Below are 6,498 nucleotides of genomic sequence, written 5' to 3'. Positions count from 1 at the left end.
TCGGCCCTTCATACTTCTGCGCACTGTTTGAAATATCTATTTTTAGTGCTGCACCCTACCGCCTTGGCGAAACTTCAATATGGTGGATCGGCAACAACTAGTTTACGATGACGTTAATAGCTGTTCACGATAATGGTGACGATTACGATGATAGTGTGGATTGAAACTTGTGTTTTGTTATCAGTTAAGAAGATCCGCATGGTGATCTTGATTAAGCAGACGTGGTGTTTGGCCAGTGGGCTTGGAACCTGGAAGCTTATTGTGGGCTACATAAGCGGGCCATTACCGCAGATGGATATCTTCAAACTTAATCACAGTCGGTCCTATTCAAGCCAGATACAGTGTCAATGGTTTCGTATTGTTTCATTATGATACACTCTTTGTAACCGGCTCGAACATTAATTTTAAATGTTAGCCATTTCACGCTTCCACCCACCTCCTAAGTGAGATTTCGATATGTCTATGGAACGTATGTCTGCTCCTATTGTTTTGCTCCGTTCCGGTTCGGATAATTTTCACTAAATACTTAACTAAATGTTTGACATTGAAAAAAGTGACTTAAAACTTTCACCTCTGCCATGCTTTTATGACGGCTTACAGAATAAAACACAGTAGATGCTGTCCAAGTGTAGAGTCATATGTTCTGTTGCCTGGTCTGCTGACGACTGACTAAGGACAATAATGTCCTTTGCGAACTTATCCACCTCCCCGTTCTGAGCGGCCATCAATATTGTGTTGTCGTGCTTGCTGCATCTGAGCTAGCTGTTACGGTTCAACGTAAACTTACCGCACTCATGTTCTTCCCCCGCCTTCAGCTCCCTTAATCTAAGATTTTTCTACCCTTTTTTATGATTGCATTACCAATTATTTATCCTACGTAAACGAGTGTTCGAAATCACCCATATTTCGGTATCAAATCAAAGACTCACCCCATTAGGAGTCTGTCCAGATTGGCTCTGGCTGTAATTATCCGAGGCTTTTCCAGCCGAGGATCAGGCATGGCGAACACAAGCAGCTATTAATCTTAAGAATAATAATAATAATCTATATGCCTTAATTATTTGTCGTTTCTTCATTCCTTATTTTTCTGATCATTGGTATCTAATAACAACTTCTGCCAACGCGGAAATTTCAACTCGCTTGGCAGCATACTTATCAGCTATGGTTACCACGGTGATGCACCTAAGGAGATGCGCATTGTCCAACAAGGCTCCACAGTGTCCCGGGATTGTCTTACTGGAAATGGCATCCAGACAAGTATGCTACACTGCTCGTAGCCCCATTTCTATAAAACGTATTCTGTTATATTTTCTCCATACGTTTGTGCTTTTAGGTGAATAATTTGACTGAAACTGGAAATGAGGCCATCAGTTGTCCTGCTCTATCTATCTATCTATCTATCTATCTATCTATCTATCACTGTAATCGGTCAGCAAAAATAAAGTGGCAAACTCAATCAGATTGCACAGTGTGTCGCTCTATTCTAATGGATTCGTTTGTACCTTAGGATTGGTTAGTACCCTGAGTGACGCTTGTTGTTCAAGCGACACAGAGCGCTTCCTTAAAATAGCCTATATTTTGCATGTCAACTAGGCAACGTTGGCCATCATGACACCATTCGACCTTCTACTATGAAGGATCTGGACAAATCGGCACAAAGCTTTAGCAAAAAACATATTTCTTCCGTAGAGTCTTCCGTAGTCTGCTATAGTCCTTACTGGCTGTCTAACAGAAATGTACTGTATTTGGCAAGTACCATATGAATTACTAGCATCTGCAGCAAGTTTTCTGCAAAGTACTAAAATAATTATAGTTCTACTAAATAAGTTATAAAGCCTGTCCAGAGTATCTGTAGCATAATATAGAATGTGCATATAGCTTGCTGCCTCATATACCGAAATGGAACTATATAGTTATACGTTGACTACTAGAGCAAAAAGGGTCACTACAAATCGAAGCTGACTATATCATTTTTACGCCCCTTAATTGCTTCCTATATTATTTTACTAATACGTTGTCTGTCTGGATCGCTTCTGGACTGGGCAGCCACTGTTGTCTTATTGGGACCCCTTTGTCTACAATTCAATTTAGGAAGGTGCCACAGTGCTGCACCGACGAAACTATAGCGAAACAGCACTTATTTATATGCCTTTACAATCTCTATTGTGTACGATATTCGCTTTCGGTTAGTCTCGATTTGTTCCGTACCTCTACTTAACAAAAACAAGTCACACTATAAGCGATCATTTAGAAAAAAACCTGCCGCTATGGACATGTTAAATAGCAAAACTGGCCGGCCTACGAACGCCAATTTTCTACCCACAACAACAGAATATGAACCGCATCATTCGATCATGATCAGGAAGAGTTCTGGCTAGAGTTGGTAGAAAATTAGTTCGATAGGCTTAAAATTTTCTCTGTTTTCCTAAGTATGGATGTTGGTTTGCCCGATTTTATAATTAGAGCCACATTTCAACATGTGTCAAGGGTACGAGCTTAATAATATAGTTAACTTTGCACACTGTTTATCCGATTGAAGTTTACTATTAAAAAGCATTAAAGCATATTTTAGACATAGCCTTGCCCTACATATTACTGTTCATTTTCAGCTCTCTACTGTCTTTAAATATAACCATGTAAACCTTGACGTATATTGTATTGACGTGCATTGAATTGACACAACGAAATACGTTCAGAAGAAACACCAGCTGCTAGATTCATACCTCTTGTTAACGTTACAGGTCATGTAAAAGTTTACATTTTATAAACACGGATGACGAGTCGGCACGACGCTGTCTATTCAAGACACTGTCGACGCCTCGTTTGGAGTCGACCTCGTAAAACAGGAAATTACTCGACCGCTCTGAACAAATAGGTCAGTGCTTGAATGTAGGAGTCAGTAGAAGGAGCCGCAGTTGGCACTCACTGCGGTGAGGTTACGCTACGTCAGTGCGCCTTTGTCCGTGATCTTGTCTGCTTTTTTGCATAGAATCACTGTCAGAATCGCAAGCACATGTAGCAAGAATACGAAGCTCTAGCTGGAAGGCATCGACCGCAAGTAAAGGTATTATTAATAACCATTTGGACTACGATTGTGAGCTTTGCAGTGCTAGCCATTGGAGCAGCCCGGAGACACGTAAAACTTCTGAGAAAAGCTGAATAGAGGTTAGTAAAAGAGAAGTATACTACACCATTTATATTATTTTAACACATGTGTATTTCGTATCTCAGGCAAAAGATTTGCTTAGGGAGACAAACGCTACCCGTTCCCATTTAGCTCAGATGGTAGAAAAGTGTTCCGAATATATAAACAGCAGAATCCATCGATATTCGAAATTAGGTCATTTTTATAACAGCGTGTGTGCTATTAAACGAAGTGTTTCTCAATTAAGCAATGCTTATAGGTTTAACAACCAAAGGAAGTATTTTAATTCTTCTAAGAAATAGTTACATTTTTATATAGTAAGCGTTTAATTTGATTCTGTCCCTTCGACTTTCTTTTTTATCGATGTAGCCCTTAGCAGCGTATCGTATAAGCCCATAGCGCTCATAGTTTGGCATATTCGAGCAGACTAAGATTAGCTTTTATTAAAAATAAAAGTACGAACCCATACAGTTGTGCAAAAATTCGCTACGCTCACAAAGTCATCACAAGAAAATTTTCCAGATAGTTCGAACAACGAGACGGATTCCCAGGATGCTTGTTTGTCACCCAGTATTGTCTTTCCGTCGTATCTCGAACTTTGCCTGCGAGCGATATCTTGTCACATAGGCCAGCAAACCATCAATACCATCACCTTCTATTCACCATACCCACTATTTCGTTTTCTGCCATACACCTCCTATGTTTCGAGTTTTATGCCGTCAGACGCTCCATCAGATGGCAGATACCTACTATTGCCTCTCTATCTACAACAAGACTAAATAGCAGGACCTAATGGGGCTGTTGAAATCGGTCATTATTTGCTGTGTACGACTCCTTATTGCTTTCGATATTGGTAAAATTTTCACTAAACAATAACAAAAAAGTGTTCGTTTTCTGGGCTAACTTGCAGCGTTCTGAAATTAATTCAGTTAGCACCTCCACCGCTTCGGCACAGCTTCGTAGATCATGACAGAAGTTCATAAAAGAATGATATTTATCTTGATAACCACTCAGTTGTTAGCTAAAAAACTTTCGGCTGCTCATAACTGTGTACGCGAAACAACTACTTGGGTTTGGACCCAGCCTAGCCGATAATCTTGCGCTGACGATGTTGTATGCTCATGCACATCATCTTTTTGCTACGTCATATTTGCTGATGATGTTGCCAGATGCCGTAATGGACTCGTTAGTCGGTGGTTGTATGCAGGTATTTTCCTATTTCCTCCTCCTAACTTGCCTACCTCTCCACCTATTTAAAAGTTGCATGTTTCTCGTGCGGTCTCACCCTGTGCCTCTTTTGACGCGAGCAGCAGCTCTATTTACCACCACCACCACCAAAGTTGTGGGAAGCGACCGACCAGAAGCGGTAAATTCAAATGGATAAGATCTTCAGGTGGATAAGATCCAGCATGGCACCACCTGTCGTAGACGCGGCTAAAGCAAAAGCTCCGGCTTGAGCAGAAAAAGGAAGTTGGGAGAAAGGAGCTGGGAAACAGGGACGCGAAGCGTGGAGTGGCGGCGATGGCAGCGCGCGTGTCTAAGGTGCTGTGTCGTGCGTAAGTCGAATCGACCAGAAACAACCGCTGTCGCAAGAGAAAGGCAAGAAAGAACTCGTCGTCGTTGTGCTGAAACACGGCCGCCAGACATGGAAGGAGTCATCAATAACATTAGCGGCGGGTAACACCGGCGGGTCGTTCGAGATCGGGGAGAGGTGGGAGTGGGAACTCCTAGCAACACCTGTAATATCGATAGTGCTGCTGTTGGAAAGTGAGTGGCGGTGATGGCGTGGGAAACATCGGGATAGGCGATACACGGAGCCAGCACGCCAGGCAGGCTATCTCCTTGTCCGCTGAGACGAAGAAGAAAAAAAGAGTGAATAGCAGTCAACAGGAAGATATAATTGCTAGAGAAACGGGGGTAAGAAAAAGCCGTACGCTACTGTTCGGACCACAGCAGTAATAGCGATACGGAATAAAATGAAGCCCATAGAACTAGAGTCTAGTAGCGGTACTAGCCGAGCCGTAAGCAGAAGCTAATACTGCTGCTACTACCATTTCTGCCGTTGCCACCGCGGCCGTCTTCAAATAAGGACAGACGCGGCGACGAAATATTTAAGGAAAACGAAATTTTGGAACTTCGACATCCGATCGAGTGCGAATAACGGGCCTACTTCCGCTCACTGGTTAAGCTTTACACTTGACCATGTTTATCCTCGTCGTCGTCCTCATACCTTACCACGACCATCACGACGACGACAACGGCTACGACAAGTACTACCGCCACCGCAGGCCAGAAAGACGAGAAAGAACTTGAACCTTTGTACGAAGTGCTGGATCGAAAGGCGCGCGAGTATTATAAGAATATATCCCGAGGTAAAATAGTGCCTGAAAGTTCTAGACATTGCTATATGTATAATTAGTCATAAACTTTTTTTCTAGCTAAAAATAGTTGCTTATAGTATTGATTTTTTTTGTTCTTGGCCTACTCTCGCCCTGGAGCGCTCTGACACTCAACAGCCTCAATATTCATTCGTTTTAATAGAGGCCAAGCCTTAACCACGTAAGCATCAAGTAACTATATGCGAAGGGTTATGATCAATAAAAACAAATGGCTAGGAAAAATACTCACAGCACGATATACAGACGGAGAGGAATAAATCGTAAAGAAGGAGTAGAAAAGTTGCGTCATTGAGCGGACAAATTGTTTGAAGGCTTGTTAAGGACCCGAGGACACTGGAAATCTATCGCAGTGTGGCAGTAATGACTTGGCCCAGACAGAGGTCAATGGCAGTTTAATCTAAGATCGTAAAAAAAACTGAGCAGATTTCTTATAGAAATAAAGTATAACAAAGGAAATGGCTTTGACGAAGATGCTACCTTATCCATCTTCATCAAAGGGTTCCTCCATTGGAGATTTCGATCGACACTTCACTTATCGGCAATTTGGCCGATAGACATTGTGGCCTTTAAGGAATCGTATGCTAATCTTACGTAGTAGAGCTTCCATAAAAAAGAAATGAAAAATAAAATCAGATAGCGATGTTTTGGGTATCTACAGTATTTTATCTGTAATTATTAGTTGTTTATGTAAGCTTCGATGCAATACTTGGTCAGGTCAGGTAGCTCCTCGGACCACAATATTCGCTAGGAATTCATTATATTTTAGGTTTTGAGTACGCCTTTGATGTAAATCGTTTGTTTATTTCCAATATCAAGTTATAAGAATTCCCATAAATTAATGAAATGTTTAATTGAAATCGCTTGACGTTCGACTAAAGAATCCCTCTTTGGATCATTATCATCGAAATAAAGTAATTTCAACATTTTATCGACAAATTTACATTAAATATTTTT

The 6,498-nt window shown here is 41.4% G+C and overlaps 1 long non-coding RNA gene across 1 annotated transcript; it reads left to right on the top strand.

Moving 5' to 3' along the window:
• The first annotated feature begins 2,753 nt into the window (after window positions 1-2,753).
• Window positions 2,754-6,184, top strand: LOC147754021 (uncharacterized). The gene is made up of 3 exons (XR_015315256.1): window positions 2,754-2,875; window positions 3,108-3,165; window positions 4,456-6,184. It is a non-coding gene; the product is annotated as an uncharacterized LOC147754021 (long non-coding RNA).
• The last annotated feature ends 314 nt before the right edge of the window (window positions 6,185-6,498 follow it).

Source organism: Varroa jacobsoni, unplaced genomic scaffold, assembly GCF_002532875.2.
Source record: "Varroa jacobsoni isolate VJ856 unplaced genomic scaffold, vjacob_1.0 scaffold_16, whole genome shotgun sequence".
NCBI lineage: Eukaryota > Metazoa > Arthropoda > Arachnida > Mesostigmata > Varroidae > Varroa > Varroa jacobsoni.
This window is presented reverse-complemented; position numbering and strand designations above follow the sequence as displayed.